The following is a 19,823-nucleotide window of genomic DNA, read 5'->3' on the forward strand; positions in this document are numbered from 1 at the left end:
TAGTTATTTTTCCATTTCTAATTGCATATATTAGTTGGACAAGGGGGTTAACATTGCGGTAGTAACATGATTACATGTGCTGTATTTCAATAAAAATAACCCCATATCTCTCAGTTACATCCTCTCGTGCTTTCAAAAAACAACTTAACTAGGTTTCACCTTTCTACTTTTATATATGTATATAAAGTATTCTTACAATTTATACACACACATATATTCATTCACACACACACACACTTTGCCTTTTCCCCTTGGGCTAGTTCAGAGAGCTAGTTTTCATATCCTTAAATTGGACCCTGTTGAATTACATAGCACATTTAAAGGACTTGAATATTAAAAGAAATAAAAACCTTAAAAGAACTGCAAGATAATGTGGTCATGTAACGGAACAACAAACTACATTTCTGTGGCCACCTTATCATAGCCAGTTTCCAAATCTGAAAGTATGTCATGAAAATAGCTGCACCTCCATGGGACCATATTACATTTAAGTTGAACATGAGAGGTTGCATCATTGACATATAATCGACTCAAGATACTACCTAATAGCACAAATGCAGGGATTGACCTGAACTACAGTTCTTATTAAATACTATTTCTTGTCTAAACACTTTTTCAGAAACTGTTAATGGGCAGCTTTTACTATTTTTCTTTTAAAATGTGCTCACAGGAGTTCAAGCTATCAAAGGCACAAAGTGCCCTTCTTTTCCAAAACACCCTCTTCTAATCAAGCTGGTTTTTCCTTCCTTCTGTATTGAAATGACAAGCGCACATCTTTCCCAGATATTTGGTACTTCTTGTTATTTTTTTTTCACATCAAAGTGACAGCCTCCTAATTACCAGGGCTACTTGATCCTTTCTTGTAGCAATGCATCGTGACATTTTTATCCTCATGTCATTCTTCCCCAGCCATTATTTAGTGTTCATCAGAAGTGAAGATACAACAGTGTGTTTGAGTTTTACATTGTGGCTTAGTGCAGGTTTTTGTTTTGTTTTAAATCAAGGACAGAAATGTGATTCATTCTTCTGTAAGGTCTGTGCTACAATTTGTATGTTTTAAAGGATGATTATCAACTCGATTGTGATCATACTAGCTCTGTTTAGGGTCTATCTTTATAAATCCACGACCTGTAGGGAGTCAAAAGTGTAATATAATTGTAGATATTCAGTGAAACAAGATGAAGAACATTCACATCAACTACAAATGCCAAGCAGGAGAATGTGTGAATGCATTTCTTAGTAAGAATTTTCATTATTGACATTTCTAAGGCTGCTTATAAGAATTCATTTTCTCAAGGTTGATTCTTTGACTAAAAGGAGTTCAGTTTATTCTAATATGTCCTATGCTATTTGTGAAGAAAATAGCTTCTCTTTTGACTTGATATAAAGTACCTCTTACAGATCTGGTCTTTCGAGATTTACTCCAATTAAATGAATTTGCTTCCCGTGAGGTAACATAGCAAGTTTAAGCATTTCCAGTGGCCTTTACTTAAAGAACTATTTGTCTGTGCATTACTTTTTCCATTGCATTTGTAGATTTTCAAATGATAATTCAAAGGCAAAAATGCCATAGGATGCAAGTGCAATCACAATAGGCTTGAACTTGTTCAAGCACCCTGCAGCAGTTTGCTGGAGCTGTATCAACAGGAGAGTGGTGTCAGTCACTCTGTTGGTCAGCTGTTGTGGACAGCTTTTACTGCTTTTTTTAAATGCAAATAACAAAGAATTTGAGAATTTGAAGACTGTTGATAAGTATTGTCATTTTCTCCAGGAACTCAATTTTGTTAGCTTTTTTATAAGCACTACAAAACAATGCCTCCATCATTCCTTTATCATCAAAGAATAATGGTGTTTTCGGGATTTGCTGATTTGACAAATGAAAAGTGACATGTCATTGTGATTTCAGTTTTAATTGGTTTGATTATCACTAAGTACTGAATACTTTTCCATCCAAGAAAAACATTTGTGTTCATTATACTGTGTCTATTTTCTTAGTTTCTATTCCTAATTCTGCATTGCCTATGCAAATGAAGCTACATTTATTACCAGTATGAGAACTAACCCTTATCCCTTCTTAGGATTTCACCAATGTAACATGAAAGTTGACTGAGAGAGAGAATGGAGATGGGCCTCCACTAGGCTCACGTTCAGAAATTAAGCCCTTTTCTCAGCTAGGCTGATTTGGGGGCAGTACATTCTCTCCTTCTAAGTTCTTAGGCAGATCAGTTTTTGTAGATACCTTTAAAAAATTACTTTGATTTTGTTATAAAGGTGGTATACAGAGAGGTTACAGTTCTACGCATTCATCAGAAAGAATGACACCACCCCATTTGTAAGGAAATTGAAAGAAGTGAAAAAAAATCATATTAAGTGAAGTGAGCCAGACCCAAAGAAACATAGGCTCCATACTTTCTCTCATTTATAATAACTAGTATATATCTAGGAAAGCCACAGCAGAGGATCACAATAGCTCAATAGCTATATACATATGTTCATAAGAAATGATGCTAACCAACACGAACTCCAAGATATGGAACAAGAGGAGTTTTTGTTGTTGTTGTTGCTGATGATGTTTTTAATGTAATGTGTGAAATTCTTTCTTTCTTTTGTTTTTCTTTTTCCCTTTGGTTAATCCCCTGTAGACATTGTGTTTGCCTAGCAAGTGCAATGTCCTGTGTTCGATCCCCAGTACGAAAAAAGGAAAGACAAAAAAAAAAAAAAAAGAATAAGAAAGGATCATGTGTTTCATTTCTTTAGAAGCAATTGAATTAACCAAATCACTATACATACTTGAAACAGATCACTTTTTGAAAACCACGTAGCCTAGAAGAATATTTCTGCATTTTATACTATGTGGAGAAGAACAAAGTGGACATGTTGGTAAATTTCCAAAAGATAAATGAAGAAACGGTGAATATTCATTTGAATTTTAAAAATTATATTTTGTTGTCTTTAGGTGTTACCATTCATCAAATCAGTTTATGAATACAACATATCTCTATCTATGCTAAAGCTTTCACAATTTTTCTTTTCAATCCAATTCCTTTAACCCAATCTATTCCCTCAAATTTCTCAATTTCATAGAATAGGCATTGACTATTATGACTGCATTCTCTTAGTGTTTCTCACCAAAACAGAATCAGAAAATATCAGAAAGCTTATCTTAAATAAATTATCTATCTCATCACACTATTCTTTTAATCAGTATCTAGTGTAGATATATTTTGTAATAATTGTTTTTCTATAAATGTGAAATTTTCTGAATATTACTTTAATTTCTTACTTGAGAAGCAGTTTAATATTAGTAGTTTTCATAGCCTTGGAGAATACAGTAGTTTTTAAATTCTTTACTAATCTTAAAGGCCACCAAAAACCAGAACCTCTACCTGGGAAGTAATCTAGATTACTTGGGGTTTACTAGCACAATCAGTAGACAAAAACCCACTTTACTTATTACAGACTTTCTTGTCACTTATATTTACTATTTATTACTTAATAGCACAAGGTAGTTTGAGAGTTGCTCCGCTGAAAAATTACACTATCTCACCACAGAAAATTTTAACATAATGCATCTGGAACAATGAATAGAAATCAGAAGGCTTAGATTTCTAAATTTGTAAAAAGAAAAAAAGCATTCTTTTTTTTTTTTTTTTTTTTTTTTTTTTTTGGCCAGTCCTGGGCCTTGGACTCAGGGCCTGAGCACTGTCCCTGGCTTCCTTTTGCTCAAGGCTAGCACTCTGCCACTTGAGCCACAGCGCCGCTTCTGGCCGTTTTCTGTATATGTGGTGCTGGGGAATCGAACCTAGGGCCTCGTGTATCCGAGGCAGGCACTCTTGCCACTAGGCTATATCCCCAGCCCCAAGCATTCTTGATTATATAATGTATATATCTGGGATCTATATATTAGTGTGGGATATTTAGTGAGGATTTTATAATACCATATAATTTGTTTCGGTGAATGAAATGTTAAAGAATTATTGACTCTAGATACATCAGAAAATATATATATATATGTATATATATATATGAAATATTCTGGCTTTTGAAACAAAAATGATTGCTTAATCTGAGTTAAATTTTTGGTTTCTGTTCAATAAGCACATTTCAATGAGTTGTTAAAAATAAACTGCTATGGCTAAAACGTCCATTTGATCAAATAGTTAATGTAGAGATTAGGGAATGGAAATTAGTCTTACTGAATTAACTAATCATTTGGACTTTAGATGAAAACTCTAAAATCATTTGAGCTCTTGTGTTGTTGGCTAGAAATGAAATGTTTCCCTACTTAAAATGCAATGATCTGTCATTAGTAATTAGTGTGCCATTTCATTTTGCCATAATAAATTAATGCACATAATCTAAAGAAACATGAGATTAGCTGAAAATGTCTATTCCTGGACTGCCTTTCTGTTCTTATTTTCCAATGTGCTTCACAGTATCGCTTGCCTGCTGCTATAATGACAGGAAGTTATAGATCTTTCACCTGATACATATGCTATAATTTTAGATCGAAACCTCATACAATTTGCCATATGTCATAATGGGAACAAAGTTAATATTTCAGGAGCTCCCTCTATATTACTGAAATTATTACTATTATTGAAATAAAGCAAGAGAAGTAAATGACATAAGTACTATTCATTGTTACCAAAGAAAAAGGAAACATTAGCATATACTTAATATGGTTTGATGTCTTCATTAACTTATATTTCCCTGAGCTCTGATGTGTCTCTTTTGTTTCTCCTCAGGAAATGATTATTGGCCATTTCTCCTTAAATCGATACATATTTTGTTGATCACTGATTATGTAGATCAGGGTTGGCATAGTTCCATTTGTAGTCGTAAGTATATTCAAGTCCATTCCAGTCTTTCCTCTTGTTATTGGCTTTTGCATTCTTTCCCTCACACTGTTGAAGCTGTCAGGTGGTTGCATAGTGTTTTCTGTTCAAAGGGGAGTTCTGTCTGCTTGATTTTGCACCTGGATTAAGTACAGATGGTATAACACCTATTATGTTGATTGATTTTTTTTTAATTTTGACATATGAGTTTGTGACTTTTTTTTTGAGATTTTCTCATGCTGAAGAAGAGAGGCAGCAGCAATTCAGTAGTGCTAGCCAAAGCAACATCACAAATCTTACTGCAAGATGAAAGAATCAATGACATAGTTGAACAGGAACAATATCTCTTGGCAAATTTCTTTGACTGTTGCTTTTAAAAGCCAGATAGAAAGTGTTGTTGTGCCAGATTTGACAATATACTGCTGGAAATCTCTATTGTAAGAGGACATGCCTAAAGCTCTGTCAGGAGAAATCAGAAATCTCCTTCCTCTAGCTTCTACAGCTGCTTACTCTGGTATTATTAGGAAAGGAGAAAGTGATGCATTATCCTAAACTTATATCCCTCTCACTGCTATCTGTCTCGGTAAAGAACCACAATTTATTCAGTTGTTCAAGAATGAAATCTAGGAGATAAGCTTGTCAATTCTCTCTTCTTCACCAATTCTCCTTAATCTACTGAGAGGTAATAACAAATGATTATAATTCACAAACTATCTCCCAAATAAAATACTTCTCTCCATTCAGAGCATCTCTTCTAATTTCAGAAATCATAGTTGTCCATTAGCACTAATGCAATAGTTTCCCAACTAGTTTTTCCTTTCAAGCTGGTAACTCTTTAACTCTACCCATATGTCTTCTAAAAATAGCAACTATCCCTCATCTCGATGTCTGTAAAGATTATAAATTTAGTTGTACATGGTAGAATACTCAGAATGTGAATTTATACTTATACTTCCTTACCACATGTATTGTATGCATCACCAAATCTTATATTTTTTCCTGCAAAATGTATAGAAAATGTTCATTTTCAGTTTTGTAACATTGTATATCAAGTCTGAGTTATGTCTCTGATATAGTCTAACTTACTAGTCTCTAATGTCTCTAACTTCTATCTTGCTCTTTAACAATCTGTTCTCCAGGTAGAATTCAGAGTATTCCTTTCAAAATAAAAGATAAAATTGTAGAACGATAGAAACTCTACAACAGAGGAACACAAAAGACACTAACTTAAGTGATCGAGGTTAAAATAACTATTGATACAAGGATTGATATCTTTTACCTACTAATATGAACACCTCATTCGGTAGCATTTTTGTTAAAATTGAATTATTTCAGGCAACTTAAAAGAAAACATACAATTGTAAAATGATGACTGTCCAATACCATTGAAAAAACTGGCACTGCTGCAAAGAAATAAACATCAAGGAAATTTGACATGAAGTAGAAGAGAACACTGTGGATATACAAAGTAAATTTACTGTGTGATATTGGATCAAAACAAACAAGGCCGTTGAAGGGCAACTGATGAAACCTGAGAAAGGTTTATATTGTAATTAATGCTCTGCTGTGAAGATTAATTTCCTGCCATTTATAACTAAATTTACTATAATTGCTCATGATAGTAACTTTACAAGATGCTGGGTGAAGTACATCCAAGATCTCTTTGCTCAGTTTTTCAGCTCTTCCTTTAAAGTAGATGTTACAAAATACATAAAGTATAAAATTGGAAGTCAAATTACCCCCAGTGAACTAATACTTTTCAGCCAAAGTCTTGTAGAGAGACTAGGAAGAATAGGGAATTTATTTATTATAAGGAAAGGGATTCCTAATTCATCTCATCTTGAGATGATCCATCTGTCTTAATGTTAAACTTTTTGGCATAGGCCATATGTGAAATGTAAGGAATTACCAAGAATGTCTAAAAAGAAATGAAATGGAACAAAGTACTCTTTTATTCTGCAGTGATAATTATGGAACTTATAGTTTCATACATGCTATGCAAATGCTCTACCACTGAGCAACAGGCTCAGCCCCATTCTGGATACATTTCAATGTTTCTGGATTAAAAGTATCATAAAAATCCTTCAATCACCTAGTTTCTCTTAATGTTTTCCTGAATCAAAATGATGGAATAAATTCATAATGCTGAGAACAGAAGAATATCACTTAATCTTATTTAGAATGAGATTTTTATGGTGTTATGATGGTAATTTCTTTCATAATCCTTTTTCAGTTTTCCAGAGTGGGGGGTAGCATATTTCCTCTCCATGAATGAAGGGAAAATGGGGGCAATAGTGACAAGGATAGCCTTAAAAAGGAAAGGGGTGATAGCAAGATGCTAAGTAATAGTTTACTCTCCTACTAACCTATTTCTTTTAAAATCCAGAAGCTTTTCCTATGTCACTCTAAACCACCCAACACTATCCCAGCATTCACAAACAAACACGCCCTAGATCACTACTTCAACCCTCTTTCTGCTAGCATGTGCCCAATCTTCTGAGGATTTTTCTTACTGTACTTGGGTTAAGTTCATATTGCCTTAAGAAATATTAGTGTTCTGTGTTTCATAGTCTATGGGGTAAAGGCTATGGATTTCAGACATATTTACTCTTCCAACCATTCTGTAACAGACAGAAAACAGGTAAACACCTTTTGCTGTAAATGAGTATATAAAAAGTTTAAAAGAAGTCTTTCTCTGGCTGAAGCAGGAGAGAGACACATAGTTTCCTGACTCCACTCTGTCATCCCTCTCATAGTCGTTGGGCACTTTGTACAGGGACACCTTCTTGTAACACAGTATGGAAAAAACTGGCAACAATCTGTCTGGCACAGGTGCTAATGGGAGGACATCATAGGGACTCCTTCCTACCTCTTTCAGATCACAAGCATTTCCTAAAATGACTATCTGGAGATAATTTAGTTCAGCTGTTCAACAATGCACAACAGTATTTTGCTATTTCATCCCTGCAAAAACAGCACCTGTACCCAAAGTACTCCTCTTGCTGTCAGAAGAGCAAGGAAATGAATTCTGGAATATTCTGAATTACAAAAGATTAAGATGTAAATCACCCTCATATTGTCTTATTCCTCTTCAACTTTCATTGTGCACTACTAAGCAGACTAAGAATACAAACGAAGCAATATCAATGTGAAATCTACATTATTTTCCCTAACATTTAGTCCTGAATCAAATGCAGACAAATTTTGTACCTTTTCCTTAAAATAACTCATTTTGATCAAGATTTTCCAAAGGATTCTATTGATTTTTTTCCACAGAAACAACCCCTTTGACAAAACCAAGGAATCAATGTTCACAATTATAATTTAAAAAAAACTCAAAATATCACATTTGACTTTGGATAGCAGCAAACTAAAACACACAAAGTAGATACTAGCATTGGAGATGCACAAGTGTGTATTCTCTCTGAATATTAATGAACACTATAATGTACTACCAGTTCTGTGTCCTCTATCTACGAAGTCTGTACTATTTTTTTATTTCAAATAACCATTCTGTGTTTGCTTTAGGAAAAAATATTAGATTTTACAATAAGGATAAGAAATATTAAATCAAGTAGTTGAATAAGTAAGGAAACTATGTTATATTTAGTAGTGTACTTTTATTGTCAATTTAAAAAGGTATTTTTGTATCTTGTTTTGTTTTTCTTATGATTATTTATCTTTGTTTCTTATAGCTCAATTATTCTTTCCAAGTTTTTTATTCATATTGGAGTAAGACCATTACTTTTTTTTTGCTTTTATGTGTTTTTCCTGGTGAATGTTTCTTGGTCATGTATATCTGCTGAAAACTTTTTTATTAATCCTGCATTTTTGAATGACAGTTTAGCTGAATACACAATTCTATTGTATAAATTGCTACTCTTCAAGAGTCTGAAGAAATTATGTGACTATTTTCTGACATTTATTGTTGTTGATGAGAAGTCTGCTATCTGTCTGAATGATGTCTCTTTGAAGATAATCTCTTTTGATGTTATGATGGCTTTTAAGTTTTTTCATGTGTAATTATTCTGTCATCTTAGCAAAGTTTAGATTATTTTAGTTGCTGAAATTTACAAATATTAAAACAATAATCAAACAATCCATTATATAGCAGTGTCTAATTTTAATAACTTATTTAATAAAAATAGTTGTGCTGCTATATTTTATGTCACACGCAAGGTCAGACTCTTCATAATTTGGTGTCTTCTATATTTTACGTAATATAATTACACACGGATTTTCCATGGTCTCAACATCTTTATGAAAATCTCATGTTAATCCTGAGTTTAATATATATGATAATTTGCTTATGTTTAGCATTTCATTGCTTCCTGGTTTTGTTTCATAACCAATACTATAATAACCGACTTTTGTAAGCTTTTGTTTCCATATAATTATTTCTTCTTAAATTTTTCTTTTCTTTTTAAACGTCAGGTGTCAAATTTCCTTGTCTTTCTTGCTCCATTGGTGTCTATGACTTGAGACAACTTTCCAGTCCTATTTTTTAGATTAGTATTTTGGAAATGGAGTCTTTCAGACGTTTCTGCCCAGAGTAATTTCCAGCTATCATCTTCTGGATTGAATAATTATGATTATAGGAATGAGTCACCAACAATGGCTTCTAGTTATTATTCCTTAATAAGTTCCTAGACTTGCATGAAACTACATTGAAATTATATTGATATTATAAAAAGTTTTGATATTTTGTGTTGTACTGTTTACTGTAAATTTTTACCAACTTACTATCTATGTTGTTATTGCAAGCTTGTATGTTAACTGGATTACAATCTTCCTTACATAATCTTTGCTCTGTAAATTACTGAATTAATTTCTTCATTTTTGGTTCTTTTTATGAGTGAATTGTGCCCCATTCTGGTAATATTTCAGTCTGAATCTACATATATATGTCTTCCTTCTGGACATCATCATCATATGTCCAATGAAACTGAAGAGATTCATGAATAGAGATAGGAATGGCTGGATTTGTTTCCTATCTATCCTGCCATTAGTCTCTCTCTCTCTCTCTCTCTCTCTCTCTCTCTCTCTCTCTCTCTCTCTCTCTCTGTCTCTCTCTCTCTCATTTTGTCTCTATTTCTGCTGTAGGTCTTGAACTCATAGTCTCATAATTATTAAGCTAGTTTGCCTGGGTTTCCTTCAAACCATAATCCTCTGTATCTCACCTTCCTGAGTAGGTAGAGTGAGAGGTATAAGCTACTGACCCAAAGCTGCATTTGGATATTTGTGAGGAAAGCTGATATATTTGTTTTATGTTATGACTTGTAACTCTTTTAAATTCCTTTTTCATTCTATTTTTATAATTTTTAAACAGTTGTTCAACGAGCTTACCGTTCAACAAGCCAGTTTGTGAATATAATGCATCATGATCAACATCTACTGTGAAATCACTTTCCACTTTCTTCTCAACCCAACCCTTCTCAGTTTCTTTAATTTTGTAGTAAAATCCTTAATACTTCTTCCATCAGAAACTCTTAAATTTTAAGAAAAATGTTGAAATTTTTTCCAAGTATAGACTGGAGTATTAACATAGACTTCTATTAGTGTTTGAAGTTTGATAGCCATTTATCATTACATATAATTCTTCAACAAGATTTTTATAAGCATACTATATTATGTAAATAAATAACCTTTCTAGCTTGCAGCCCTTTTATGTTGTCTTAGAAATCACAACTGGTATATACTGGAGGTCAAAAGGATTTGATTCACAATACTAGCTAACAAGATATTTAGACCTTTAAGTGCTCCACAGAAAATTGTGTTCATAAGGCTAATTTCTAATCACATGACTCCTCTCATTTACGCATAGGCCACAAATGATCAAATTTTAAGGGCTTTAGTTGTAGCCTAGTTGTAGAAACCTTGCCTAGAAAGGATGTGACCCTGAGTTCTAGTTACATCACCCCCAAATTTTTTAATGTGGGAACGTTTAATTATTTATTTAAATTTTTTTGTCAAACTGATGTACAGAGAAGATACATTTTCATATGTTCAGCATTGGATACATTTCTTGTACTGTTTATTACCTCCTCCCTTATTCCCCCCTCCCCATTCCCCCTTTTCCTTTCCCCCCCCCCCATGAGTTGTTCAGTTCATTTAAACCAAACAGTTTTGCAAGTATTGCTTTTGTAGTCATTTGTCTTTTTACCCTGTGTCTCTCGATTTTGGTATTCCCTTTCAGTTTCCTAGTTCTAATACCAGTATACATGGTTTCCAATGTGCTCAGATAAGATACAGAGATAGTGCAGTTACAACCACAGGAAAGGGATACAAGAGGATCATCAATAATAGAAGCTAAGGTTTCACATCACATGTTGAAAGTAATTACAACAGTGATATACGCTCATTTCCATAACATAGAGTTCATTTCACTCAGCTTACCAGAAATTTTTTTCTTGCCAGGCACCAGTGGTTTACTCATGTAATACTAGCTAATTAGAAGGCTGAGATCTGGGGATCACCATTCAGAGCCAACCCATGCAGGAAAGACTCTGAGACTCTTTATGTACCATAACCTACTAAAAAGCTGAAAGTAGGGGTGTGATCAAGTGGTAGAGTGCCAACCTTGAGCAAAAGTAGCACCTAGACCCTGAGTTCAAGCTCCAGCCTCCCCTCCTGCCTACACATATGTTTTGATTTTTAAAAGTATTATTACTTAGAAGTTTCCAAAGAGCTTAACAATTCTATAAGTCAGGTTATGAGTTCAGTGCACCTTACCCCTCCATCATTCACCCCATTATTCTCCCTCCCTGCTCTGTTTCTCTGGAGGATGACATCTCAATGTCTGTCTGTCTCTTTATATCTCTCTTTATCTATATCTATATCTATATCTATATCTGTAAGTATATATTTGTGCTGGTACTGGAGCATGAAATCAGAGTCTGGAATTGCCTCTGAGGTTGTATGCTGAAGGCTAAAACTCTACCACCTGAACCACAGCTCCACTTTCAGGGTTTTGGTTGTTGCTGTTGTTGGTATTAATTGGAGGTAGAGTCTCATGGACTTTCTTGCTTTCTCTTGCTTCAAATCACAGTCCTCAGCTCTTAACCTCCTGAGTAGCTAAGATTACAGGTGTAAGCCACTATAACTCAGATCCATGGCTTTATATTTAAGAGAGTTTCTCGTTTGCTGACTACCAGTGTTCTCTCTCATTTATTCACCTCAATATGCTGTTATTTAGTTGTTGATTTGACTCTTCTTTATGAAGATAACTATTGAGTTGTTCTATTTTGCCATCTTGGACATCTTTTCAAGGAATCCTGATTTTTTTTAAACAGAAGTTCTGGTCTAAATATCACCAAATTCCAAACTCTCAAGATGCCCAATGTATTTTTTTTTCATACCTTCCACTAAAGAAGTCAATTGTTAGGCAAAGCATACAATAGGCATTCTCCCCTAAACTTTCTATCAGTAGTATACAGCTATTGCTCTATACACAGGGTATGATGAAAAATCACAAACTGAACAAAAGCCAAGCAGAAGCTGAATGTGATTAAATAAGTTGAGTAAATAGTATATAGTAAAAGTGGGAATGAAAAAAACATCAGATCGTCGATATGATTCAATTCTGCCCTCAGAATTGCCATTATATTATCTCTAGGGTGATTTTTCTTTATGTATTTTCTCTCTTAACTAATTATGCCAATAGTAAGCCTGACAACTAAGCCTAAAATTTATTCACCCTCAGTTCCTTCTCTCCTTTATATCACCCCTATCTAATTAGTCACCAGATCTCAATTCTGTTCAAATTTTTAAAAATCTCTCCTCTGTTGTCTTGCTACCATTATTTTCCTGACCTCTGCTTCTGTGTTCATTTTTTACTGTTCTCTTGTCTAGACTAGTGAAATAGGCTAGCACTGTACCACTTGACCCACAGAGCAAGTTGTGGCACTTCTTTACCTGTAGATAAGAGTCTCACAGGCTTTCCTGGATGGGCTGGCTTTGAACCACTATCCTCAGACCTCAGCCTCCTAAGTAGCTAGGATTACATATGTGAACCACTGGCGCCTGGCTCATTCTCATTTTTAATTTTCTTTCTTTTATTATTGTCATTCATGGGGCTTGAACTCTGGGCCTGGGCACTGTCCCTGAGTTCTTCTGCTCTAAGCTAGCCCTCTATACTTGAGTCACAACTCCACTTCTGGTTTTCTGGTGGTTAACTGGAGATAAGAGTCTCATACACTTTCTGACCTGGGCTGGCTTTGAACTGCAATCCTCAGATCTCAGCCTCCTGAGTAGTTAGGATTACAGGCATGAGCCACCCACACCCGGCTTCTTTTAGTATTCTGCTCAGATATTAAATATCTCCAAGTTATAAATCTTCACTTCCCTGATAAAGCCTGTCAATGAATCTCATTATCTATGATATTTTATAATATATATGAACACAATCGATTTTATGTCCTATTGCCTTTACACATGTATGTGTATTCGAAACTTACATTTCAAGCACAAATATTTTAAATATACTTCCCTTCCCTACTTTCTTAGCAAATGTCACTTTAATCTTTGCAAGGTAACTCAAATGATACTTTGTATTTAGAGATTAAGCTAACCTTTTCAGGCAAAATAACTCTGCCTCTCATATTTACTCAATGTATGCCAGCTTTTCTTGAAGACCATAATGGAAAGAAAATAGGCTTTTGAATCACCTCTGTAAAACTTTATCCAGGAGTTGCTGTTTACTAACTATAGGATCCCATATCTTGTATGGGGAATATGCCTATGTATGAATGTAGGAAAATACTTCAACACAATTTAACCCATATGTTTAGTTTATAAAACGATTATTCATATTGGAATTCTATTATTCTATCAGAAATAATGACACTGCCCAATTCATAAGGAAATAGAAGGACTTGGAAAAAATCATACTAAGTGAAGTGAGCCAGACCCAAAAATACATGGACTCTATGGTTTCCTTCACAGGGAATAATTAGTACATGGCTAGGATAGTCCTAGCAGAAGATACAATACCCCAATAGCTATGCCTGTATGAACACATAAGATGGTGCTAAGCCAAAGGAACTCCAAGTTATGGAAACAAGCGGTATATCATTGCTGTTATTTTCAACATGCCATGTGAAACTGTACCTTTTTTTCTCTCTCATATTCCCCCCTACTATAACTGATCATAGTATCCTGGATACTTTATATAGGTGTATTGGAACTAGGGAAGCGAAAGGGAATACTAAAATTGAGAGACAAAGGATAAAAAGACAAACCATTGCAACAGCAATACTTACAACCATTTGGTGTAACCCAACCATACAACTCCTGGCGGGGAGAGGGAAATGAGGAGGGAAGGCGGGGGAAAATGAGGGAGGAGGTAACAAGTTGGGTAAGAAATGTACTCACTACCTTACATATGAAACTGTAACCCCGCTGTACTTCACTTTGACAATAAAGAAAAAAAAATGATTATTTACTGAGTATAGAGAAAATTCCTTGTGCTAGATCTTTTGTTCAGAAGAGTCATTCTCATTTCTATTAATCTAGCAATATGTTTATCAATACTGAATCATTTCTACCTAGGCATTCGTTCATTTTCCTTTATTTTATCAGTTCTTAAGTTTAAATACATTCCATTATGTCTACAAAAGAAGATTTAATTCTATATGCTTCTTAAATTTCTCATTTCAGGATTGTTTTTTTTAGTGAGTACTCATTATATAACAGGTACACGAGAAAATAGTTATTAGAGACGTAACGAGAAAATGAAGTAAAATGTCCATAAAGTCTAACAGGAGATCACATGACATTGAGTAATTCCTGTTTTAAATTAATAAGCATAAAATGTTTGTTAATGTTTTTCTACATTCAAACTCAACTTTACATTATCTCATAAATGGTATAAATTCAAGAAATATTAGTTCTCATTATTTTCTGAAGATTTTCTTCCAATAATATGAGTCCCCATGACATAGAAGAGTTCATTCAGAAGCAATTACCATATTTCCCTTCATTTTAAAATGGTGGACTTTGTAAAACTAAGCAAGGCAATGCCTAGTTTCACCATATAATTATGACAGTTATTTAATGTACTAGTTTCTCTTTTTTTCAGACTTGTGACTCAAGTACACTGATGTCTTTCTGGGATGTTTATGGAGATATTCAATGTTTCAATATAAAAGGAGTGGATTTAAATCCACATGATATATAGAACTAGCACTAGTATTTTAATCTGTTAGTCATGTAACACAAATATGTCATCATAGCTCAGATTACAAGCTGACCATTTGTATTCCAATACTTACAGAGAGAAAGTATAGCATAGTAGCAGAGGATACCACTTTAATGGTCACTCAGATTTACATTCAAATCTTAGATGGAATGTGTAGCTGGAATGCCCATGACATTTACTTAGCTTCTATAACCTTTACTATTTTTCACTTTTTATGTTAATCAGCTGTCACTATAAAATTTATATAAAATAATTACTTGTGATGAGAAAATATTTGCCCGCACTCCTACTGGTTCAAATCCAAGATCATAAGGACTTATTGCTTTGGGCTTCTGTTTGAATGTGCTGAGTAAAAGTGATGGAGAATACATGGCAGAGCCAACTTCTTACCTTCTCATCAGGAAGGTAAAGAGAAAGAGAAAATAGCTGAAATCTCATTAGCCCTTTAGTGGCATTGTCCCATGGACCTCTCTCTAGGCTGAACTTACCAAAGATCCCACTGTTTCCCAGTAGAGTCCTTTCATATTTTGGGTACACTTATTCAAACCATAACATATACCCACTTACTTAATACACTTTATTAAGCCAACAAATAGCTTAAAATATGAGTCACCAGTGATCCTTGAGGTGTATGCTTTCCTAATATCTGCAGATCATTGGCTTATGTGCCATGTGAGAAAATGGTGGAAGAAGGCAGAGATAAATTCTTTTGGGGTTGTATGGTTAAATGGAGTGAACATCTTTCTTAAGAAATACACATTCTGAGTGCTATCAGTCCAGGATGCGTATACAAAGTGAGATAATTTCAGGTAACACGAAAGAATACAAAGTAGCCTCAGTTTCAGTGGTAGGAATTGATTGGAGCAACTGTAGTCCAAGTTTAGAAACTGGGAGGAAACTAAGGGCTGCCAAACCCTTTTTTTCCTGGATATTTCATTTCAGTTGATACTGCTATGAATGCAGGAAAAGTCATTATCATAATACACAGCAGAAAGTCATTCACTCCTCTGGAAAGTGGTTTTTATCTGCCTATTAACTGAGATTAAGGAATAAGTCAGGGCCAAGAGAAAGTGAACAAACACATCCTTAGAGGAATGAATTCATATGTTCAAAGCATAGGAGAAGAGGAAATAACTACCATTTCCAGGGTAATTGAACAGAATTGTGGCAGAAAAGCATGAACACTGATCTGATGGAACAGCAGTTCATGAGAGATTATGTATTAAAGTATCCCTTGAGGAATGTGTGGAGCCATTGCATGGAGTTATTTTAAATATGCACTTAGTGTATGCTTTCTGTTGTCTGTGCTAGTTGAAGAATAAAGCAAAAATATAATATCCAACCTCAAGCTTCTACCTGGTTCAGAGTCTTGCATTTGAAACCTTTAGTAATATGTGAGGCTTAGAGATGATTCCTGAGAAATGGGTGTTTCTTCTTCTAGCTAAGATACACTCTTCTTTGGATAGCAGGCAGCTCTATTAACCTGGGAGAACTAATACTATTATCTAAGGATATAAATTGCAAAACACCAATTTCAGAATTCATTTTGGAAGTTGAACTTAGAGTTGCTGAGTAGAGACATATACGCCTGGGAAGGATGACTCACAGTGTCAATACAAAGTCTAGGGGAAATGGCAGTTTTTATATTGGAAAGAGCATTCAATACATTGCTAGGAGGTCTCTGTATAGAAGGTGGTGAAAGTATTGAATTGCTAGATTCACAAATAAACATACCTGATGTCTTTCTACATTTCACATGACAGGCTTGGAACCTTACATGCCAAGAAAGGTCACCTTTATGATGGAATACAAGCATCTCACCTGCAAGCAATCTGAGCTACTAAAAAAAACAAACTGGAAAAGAGTGGCAGAAGAGTTCTTTTATAGATTCTTTTGTCCAGATTCACAGCCTTTAAGAGTTAGGCAGAGCTATAAGAAATGTCTAGTCCTCCAGTCTTATTTTACCCATGGAAGACATGGGCTGAAGCCAGTGCTGCCTTCAAGTTATGAGCATGGGAATGGGAGCCATGTGCAAATGCCAGCTCTAAGCCTCACAAGTGTATGAGCATGGGAGCTCCCCTGAAGGTCCGTAACCTTGACTTGTCTGGTAAGTCCATAGATTTATCTCCCTGATACAACCAGCTGAGGAACTGGGTGACTGGTGACATAAACCTTTGTCTCCTCCGTGTCTTAATTAAAGACTATAACCCAAAGCCCCTGAGTCTGTGCACCTTTCCTGACCTCCTAATATCTAGGACCTAGTTATTCCCTAGTTTGCTTCCTATGGCCAGACTGAAATCCTTCTGCCTATATCATAGCCAGTCAGGTGACTGTAGAGTCTTACACACGGGAGTACATGATTTGAGTTGGTCATCATTTGGAGACACAAGCTTAGAAGAATTGGTAGATGAGGTGAGGCAGAAAGTGTCTCCTTGAAGCTGGGAGATTAGTTTTCCAAGTCTCCTGAGTGAGAAGCAACAGTATGTCAAGGGAAAACATAGCTGAGGTACACTTGGAGAAATACAGGGAGGGGAACAGTGTGTTGTGTTGCTATACATGTTGCGTGCCTGGACAAGTGGGTCCAGTTACAGTTACTCATGTCTGCTTCCGCCACATTAGTGTCCTCTTTTCTTTGGCCATGAAGTCACATTCCGTAACTATAATATTTGTACTGGCTGTTTCTTCATTCTAAATGCTTGTTTTCTCCCTCTGCATCCTCATTGCCAATCCCTTGTGCTTCTTCATTTCCATGCTACTTTTTCATGCAAATTTGCCCTGGCCACCCTTTGTAAACTGAAAGCTGCCTCTATTTTCAAGGCACACACATTTTTCCTTACCCTACCCCTTATATTTATTCTATAGCAATCATAACTCTTCAAGCTATCATATAATTGATTTATTTACTATGTCTCTCGTTGATTGTCTGTATGATGCCACTAGTCATTAAAACAAGTAGAGAAAAGTTTTTTTGTTTATTGATGTGTTTTATATGTCTGGAATAGTGCCTGATTTGTAGTAGCTGCTTAAAAGATACTTGCTAATTGAATGAGTGAATGGTTGCCTATTTGAATATATTCCATAACTGAGAATATATACATATATAAGTGAGAAAAAATACATATGCATACATGGAGGTATATCAAACAGAACCGAGTTGTGAAATGTTGATATTCCATTATGAGTCATTTAAATTGTGCTTGATTTTACAAAGACTCAATACATCACTTCAGAAACATTTCTGCACTTGACTGAACAGAGATATAGGTAAGATATGTGGCTCTATCCTCAAGATCATAATTAATAGAGGGAAACAAAGACACTGACATCAATGCCAGTGTAAGAAAAAATAGATTTGGTGCTATGCAAGACATACAACAGAGCCTCCGGAGAGGAAAGCTGAAGTCTAGCTTTAAATATCTAAGAAGAGTTCCCTAGAGGAGGTAGGATAAGATAAATAAGTACAACATGTAATGGGAGATATACAATGTAGTTTACTCTCCAAATTCCTCTTTTGTCTTCCAGATGGAATAAAGGCAATTATATTCCTTGTAGGTATTTTTGCTCACTTTTTCTTTGGACTGGAAAGAAGCCAAAGATTATCCGTGGACTGAAATTCTAGGAAAAACAGACATTAAAGAAGGGCAATATGAAGGAAACTGCTTAGATTACAGAATGAAGAGCCTCAGGTAGGTGCATATTTTGTATTGATCACTGACCTGCTATCTAAATGTATCCTGAAGAAAATTCTCAGTTTTTATGAAGCTGTTTCTATTGATTCAATACACTGCAGGGGTCTCTGCACCCCGGGTGCTCTCCCAACCAGCGGGAGAGGCAAGGAAGCGCACCCCGCCGAAGGTGAACCCAGAATAGGTAACGAGCCGCAAGTCGCCCACACTCAGCCCAACCCAACCTTTCGCCAGCAGTTGGACAATCAGACGACTCGGAGAAGTTCAAGACGGCTCAGTTTAGTGGTGTGGACCGGATCTTAAGTATGGGCAATGGCAGGAAGAGGAGGGTGTAACATACCTAGCCAGGGGTTGTGATTGGCGGTCCGAGCTGTCAGTCAAGGGCGGAAGGCCATGGGACCTTCCTAAGGGGCGGCCTAAGTACTAGCAGGACCACCCCCAGGTTACTGCCGGCAGCCATCTTGCTGCACATGGTCTTAAGGCTGGGAGGCGTGGCCAGTTAGAGCCGCCTTTCCAGTTCCGGACAGGAAGACAGGCGGGGCTAACCGGGATCCCTCTTCCGGGAGAGAGGTGGTGCAAACAAGCACGCGCCCAGGGACTGAGGCAGGCGGGGCTCTTCAGGGCCTCACTCCTGAGGTGCAACAGCCACACACCTCCAGGGCGCAGACAGGCGGGGCCAGTCGGTGCGCCCCACAATCCACATTGATGAATGCATATTTACTATATTCTTCCATTTTTTAAAGTTAAGCTTTTAGGTAGCATTTTCAATGTTATAGCTTATAAACCATGAGGCCGCCATAATATGTATTCATTTCAATAAAGCATAGAAAATGTGATGGGAAGAACATCAAAATTAATATAATGGTTTAAAGTCTGTAATACTACTTACTATGGAAATCTATCAGTTACTATGCTTGACAAGCCAACTTTAGAGTTACCAACATTGAACGACATTTAGGTTAACAAATATAATCAAGGTCAAGTTAATACTACCACATGCTTCACTGTTCCAACTTCCAATGCCATTATCATTTAAAGCAACAGGAACTATAGCAGCTATTTGAATTTCTAAGACTAAAGAATAACTTTCTGCTTTCTGGA

At 35.6% G+C, this 19,823-nt stretch overlaps 1 long non-coding RNA gene across 1 annotated transcript in view; it reads right to left on the reverse strand.

Moving 5' to 3' along the window:
* The window catches only part of LOC125344200, a 29,824-nt gene extending 15,696 nt beyond the window's left edge, over positions 1–14,128 (reverse strand). The window contains exons 1-2 of the long non-coding RNA XR_007209433.1: positions 13,982–14,128; positions 6,240–6,241 (exon numbers count right to left, since the gene is read on the reverse strand). This is a non-coding gene — a long non-coding RNA (uncharacterized LOC125344200). The remainder of the gene's footprint in view (positions 1–6,239; positions 6,242–13,981) is intronic.
* Between the last annotated feature and the right edge of the window lie 5,695 nt (positions 14,129–19,823).

Source organism: Perognathus longimembris, chromosome 28 (genome assembly GCF_023159225.1).
Source record: "Perognathus longimembris pacificus isolate PPM17 chromosome 28, ASM2315922v1, whole genome shotgun sequence".
NCBI classification, from domain to species: Eukaryota; Metazoa; Chordata; class Mammalia; order Rodentia; family Heteromyidae; genus Perognathus; species Perognathus longimembris.